Here is a 6,392-nt window from a genome sequence, read left to right on the forward strand (position 1 = left end):
AAAACTTGTCATAAGATACTACATGTTTATATTAAATGCATTTATACTTGTCCCTGCAGAGGATTCTTTGGAATATTAGACTTGCATCAGAATCGACTTACACAGATCTGTTGGTCTAACATAGCGATTGCTTGTGCATGATGTGGCAAAAAAGCATTCATCAAATAATGGCAACCACAAGTTTAGTACACCTTGGTTAATAATGCATTTGTCTGTTTACCCGCACATTCATCGGACCATTGAATTGAATGCATCTATCCAGTTTCATCCATAGAGTCCAGATTCAAGGTAAGAAAAATGATAATCAGGCACAAGTTTGAACCAAATCACGTTGCAGGCTCGCTTTGTATTAAACTGGTACGACAAAGGTCAATGTGCTACATGTAGACTATAAGCAACAGAAAACCTACAGAAATTTTTTATTTTCAAAATGATTTCATTAAGTCAAGAGTCTGATTCAATACCCCCCACAAACCTTTTAAAGAATTAATTACACCCTCTGAATTCTTTCCATCAGAATCATGTTGTCACATGCAATTCCCTGAGAGATCAATTTTTCTTTACTTCTTAACTCTCTACCCAGTGCGCTTCTCAGTTGGTTAAAAAAAAATCAAACGTAAATCTGAAAAATGTCATCTGATAAATATATCTAATAATGGCTTCAGCAGAGGAAATGTGTTCCCCTGGCACTACAAAAGATGATGTATTTGAATTTCAAGAGAGTTTGGACAAGCTTTAATACCAACTACAAAGTTCACAAAGTTGTCCTACATTCATTCTACTCCTTGGGATGCAAAAATGTTTGCTCTGACACGAGGACACTGCACACCGGTTGCAACATCAAAATGCAATCATTAACAGTGGTATCATTTCCACGGTTTATCACTTGAGATCATTCTGCATTCCCTACTCCCTAGGAAGCATTCCACCAATTTAAATTTCAAAAGCATTGCACAAATGCTCATCTTGGAGCGTTGTGGCCCAGTGGATTAGTTTTCGGACTTTGAAACAGAGGGTCGTGGGTTCGAATCCCAGCCATGGCGTAATTTCCTTTGGCAAGAAATTTATCCACATTGTGCTGCACTCGACCCAGGTGAGGTGAATGGGTACCCGGTAGGATTTATTCCTTGAATGCTTTAGCGCCTTTATATATGGCCGCTCAGCTACAGCCGGGGTAATAATGATATACCAAGTATATTTCGGCGCCTTGAGCACATAATCAATGTGGATTTGGCGCTTTAGAAATACTCTATATTATTATTATTATCTTTTAGTTCAGGTTTTAACATTTGAGTGGAGAAGAAAACATTACAAAATACTTTTTTTCAAAAACGTGTGTTTTATTTTAAAGATGTACAGTATATTCAGATGACTGGGAACTGAATGTCAAAGCAAAAAGAATAATGATGTTTTGATATCAAAGCTGCTTGTAAGTAACACTATCTGCCATGAATTTCTAATGTGTATGCAGGGCTTTCTGGGAGAGCAGGTCTGCTGGATTAGAGACTACCATGTCAAATAAAAAAAAATAAGCAAAGAAAGAAAAGAAAGACAGAAAGACAGACAGAAGGAGAAATAATCATGAAATAAATATACATAAATAAATAAATAAATAAATATATATATATATAAATAAATAGATAAAAAAATAAATAAATAAAATTATTACATTATTAAATAAATAAATAAGCCTGTGAGATCTTTGTTCATTTCACATTTTCCAGTAATTTTCAGTCTGAACTGTAAACAATTTCCTAATATTTGTCAATTCACGTACCTAGGGAAGTAGACACCTATTATAACTGGCTGGCATAGTTATATTAGATTAAAATGATAAAAAATTTGATATTTGGGGAAAAGAGGTCCCTCTTTTGCTTTACACGTGATGCAGAGGACCAGGATTGATGACATGGTAAAATTGGGAATACTGGATCATGCACTACAAAAGCCGCACCATGCATTATCTACACTACGTTGCTTCACAATCTACATGTACATGTAGTTTCAACAGGTTTTCACGAATATCGCCTGCAGCCAAATATACGCACAAAGTCAATGGGAAAACCAGAAGAGAGAAAATATGGTACGACTGCTGTGAAAGCAGAGAATGCAAACTATGGAACATATTTGCCACAAAAAAGTATGCTTTATACAGGTAGGTATCAATAATAATTAATCACATTTTCATTCTTAACAACACATAAACTTGAGACCTTTATAATTGAAATGTTGAAAAGTCAAATTTTCATACTTCATCCTTTCCAACTTGTTTGTGAACTGTTGCTTTTTCTGTATCTTTCTGCTTCACAATGAAACCAAAAATGTCTTTTTGATGCTGGATGAAATATATTTTTCTTCATGATATAACTTGGTCCTTATACATGTAGGCTCCTATTATAAACTACCAAAATAATGGCATTGAATGGATTAAGTTACATAAAGCTAACATTTTAGGGATGTTTTATATCAAGGTTTCCGAAGCTATGATGGCCATCAGAGAAAAATAAGTTCACACAGCTCTACTGCAGTTTTTTTGTTAATATTTTCGTGATATTTTGCGGTAAGAAGTTCGAAAAAAGTATCAAATTCCATTCATATAGGCACAAAACTACTTCATAAATGTAGCATTGTGCCTAAATTCTTTGATACTGTAATTTCAACAATTTAAAAGGGATATAAACAAAGGAAATACAATGATAATCATAATAATATTAACAATAATAATACCGATGATAATAATAATGGTAATAATAATAATGAATATAATGATGATAATAGTATATACAGTATGAAGTGCTGATTATCTAGTTGCCTATTCAATGGCCAGCACACCGAATATTACGCCTGGTGCATTGAAGGAATTAATCCTGCCGGGTACCCTTCACCTCATCTGGGTTGAGTGCAGTGCAATGTGGGTAAATTTCTTGCTTGAAGAAAAACAGGCCATTGTTGGGATTTGAATGCACGTTCCTCTGATTGAAAGATGAGGGTTGTAACCACTAGATCACAGTGCCTCTGTTTCTGTTTCTGTTTGTGGTAACTCCCGTAGGAACTCGGCAGGACAGCATTTTGCTGGTAAACGCCAAGCTGGTATATACCCACTTACCTTGGAAACATTTTCCGTCTAGATTAATCAGTCATAGTGGCTGACGTAATAGACGACAGATATCACTCTTGGGCCTTTTTATCAAAGTGGAGACAATGGCAGAGTTGGGATTCGAACTCACAACCTTGCGATTATGAGTCCAATGCTCTAACCACTGGACCACACGACCCGCCTCCATAGTCAATGTCCCAGGGCTTTAAAGGGGAATCCAACCCAAATAAAAACTTGTTTTTATAAGAAAAAGAAAAATCAGACAAGTTGAAATCTACATACTACTAGTGATCTCAATTTTAATTTAATTTTTATTGCTTGTCCGATTTCTTTCAAACTTTCACTATTCTGTTTGGTTTATTTATCTCCTTCCCAACACAACATTTTATGGCCAAAGCTGGATTCCCCTTTAAACTTGGAGGTATCAAAGGTTTTGAGTAAAGTACTACTGAAAGATTGACAGCCATAATGATCATAATTAACATTAAATGCCACTAGCATAGGCAATACATGAGGGCGATGGGCCATTTTGCCCTTATCAGGCCTGTCAACACTTGAAAATGACAAAAAGGAGTCCTAATCATGCGGCGCAAATTTTTCTGCTCGATGTCAGGTGTTTTTCCCCTCACCTTTTTTTTTAATTAAGACATGTTTAGCATTTGTATATATTTAACATTGAAAAATTACAAGTGTTGAACTTCATTATATTACTCCTGCACCTATATACACACCCATACCCCACCACCCAAATACACATGGGCTATTTATTTCTTATCTTAAATTAATGGAACAAGTGGAACGCCTCTTGCAGTCTCGCCTGCATTACACGATTTGATATACAAGCAGTGCTGACTTTGAAAACAGCTATTAAATAATTACTCATAAATGAAAACACTTATATGATAATAAAATACTATGTCCATTTTAATACCCAACATGACCTTTGAACATGATCATGTGACCTCAAACATGTGCAAAACAACTTGATTACCCTTATGTCTTTGTTTCATGAATGACATGTATAGATCCATAAACTTTCTAAGTTATGATGCCAATTCAACAAATACCGGCCCCCAACACGGCCAAAGTTCATTGACCCTAAATGACCTTTGATTTTGGTCATGTGACCTAAAACAAGCTCAAGATATTCAGGGATACATGGTTACTCTTATGTCCCAAGTTCCTATGAACTAGATCTATAATTTTTTAAAGTTAAGATGACAATTCCACAAATACCCCCAACATTATCAAATTTGTTGACCCTAAATGACCTTTGACCTTGGTCATGTGACCTGAAAATCGCACAGGATTTTCAGGGATACATAATTGCTTTTATGGCTAGGTTTTATCAACTAGATTCATAAAATTTCAAAGTTATGATGACGATTCCACAAATACCCCCAACATGGTCAAAGTTTGTTGACCCTAAGTGACCTTTGACCTTGGTCATGTGACCTGAAACTTAGGCAGGATCTTTAATGATACACTATCACCCTTATGTCCAAGTTTCATGAACTAGGGCCATATACTTTCGAAGTTATAATGACATTTCAAAAACTTAACCTTGGTTAAGATTTCAATATTGATTCCCCCAACATGGTCCAAGTTCATTGACCCTAAATGACCTTTGACCTTGGTCATGTGACCTGAAACTCAGGCAGGATGTACAGTAATACTTGGTTACTCTTATGTCCAAGTTTCATGAACTAGGTCCATAAACTTATTAAGTTATGATGACATTTCAAAAATTTGGTTAAGATTTCAACGCCTATAGCCTCGCTCTGATATGCAGGCGAGACAAAAGTGGAGTGCTCCTCTTTTTGGTTGATAAAAAATCTTTAAAACGTGGTAACTCCTGGAAAAAAGAGGTAGTTTGCGAACCTGCCTTATGACAGCCCAAATCCCCCCTAAAATTCCCAAATTGAATGCAAGTTTCGGGTGACCAACTTTTCTTAAGTTGCGCCAATATCTGCTACAACAATATTAAAGAAAGTTTATAGAAAATCAATTTGCATACATGCAAATTGATTTTCTGCTTTATATATAAAGCATAATAATGAGAACTGCCCTTACTAAAATTAAAGAGATATAGCCCCTGAAATTCAGCAATCACGCTTCCAACACCTAACAACAATAAACTTAAAATCACCCAATGTATTCATCATCATGACTTGAGTCACCATTCTGGTTCAACTGACAATCAAATACCCTTATCTTGTGGAACTTAAGTCTGTGACACTCCTATGGTAATAAAGTTCCTGCTGTATTTTTCAAGGGGAGCTGGTCAAGACATGGGATTGTTCAGTAGCTTTCCAAAAATAATTTCCTTTTTAATGGCATGTTTTATTCCAACACGTATGTAGTCCCTCTCATTTCCACTTGCCAATGACAAGAATAACAACGTACACAAATCTATTTCTTAAAAGGTCCCATGATCTGGAATAATCAACCATTGCATAAAGAAACAGTCATGCTATGTCAGCTTTCAAAAGGAGGATGAAACTAGAGATGCTTGGCGGGTCGCGCAGCGGAGCACATGTATCCCCCGAACCCACCACGTCATCCATCATTGCGATATATAGAGCTCACACAGAAATTTGACAAATAAATACAACTATCATGGCGACAGTGACCCTAGCATGCAGGTCCCCCAAGCCCATCTACCATCCAAGTGTGGTTGAAAAGGGACTTATGATTGCGGAGAAAGAGTCTTGCATGTAAACTTCAACATTGACCTTAAATGACCTTTGACCTTTATACCATGTGACCTCCGACTGCAGCATAACATGCAGGTTCCTCAAGTCCATCTACCATCCAAGTTTGGTTGAAAAGTGACTTACAGTTGCAGAGTTAGGTGTCATAAGAGTCTTGCATGTAAACTTTAATGTTGACCTGTTGCCATGGCAACAATGTCTCCGCCCACACCAAAATCGATAGGCGGCTTCGCTATACCATACTCAACCTTCATGCCAAATTTGAAGATGATCGGAGAAGAAATGCAGCTGATAGAGCGCTCACAAGGAAATCTCTGCGGCCGTGGACGCGACGCGACGAGGCCAAATCCATAGTATCCTCCGAACTCTGTTCGGGGGATACAATAATTTTGTGGAGGAACCGTGGTGTAGTGGTTCTGACTCTCGCCTTGTAAACAGAGGGTCGTGTGTTCGAATCCCACCGCGGTCTGGCGTCCTTTGGCAAGGCGTTAACCCACACTTTGCCACTCTCGACCCAGGTGCTAAATGGGTACCCGGTAGGATGTGAAAGTCATTGTAGCTTGTCCAGTACTGTGTGCGCC

This window comes from Lytechinus pictus, chromosome 5 (assembly GCF_037042905.1).
Source record: "Lytechinus pictus isolate F3 Inbred chromosome 5, Lp3.0, whole genome shotgun sequence".
In the NCBI taxonomy this organism is placed as follows: domain Eukaryota; kingdom Metazoa; phylum Echinodermata; class Echinoidea; order Temnopleuroida; family Toxopneustidae; genus Lytechinus; species Lytechinus pictus.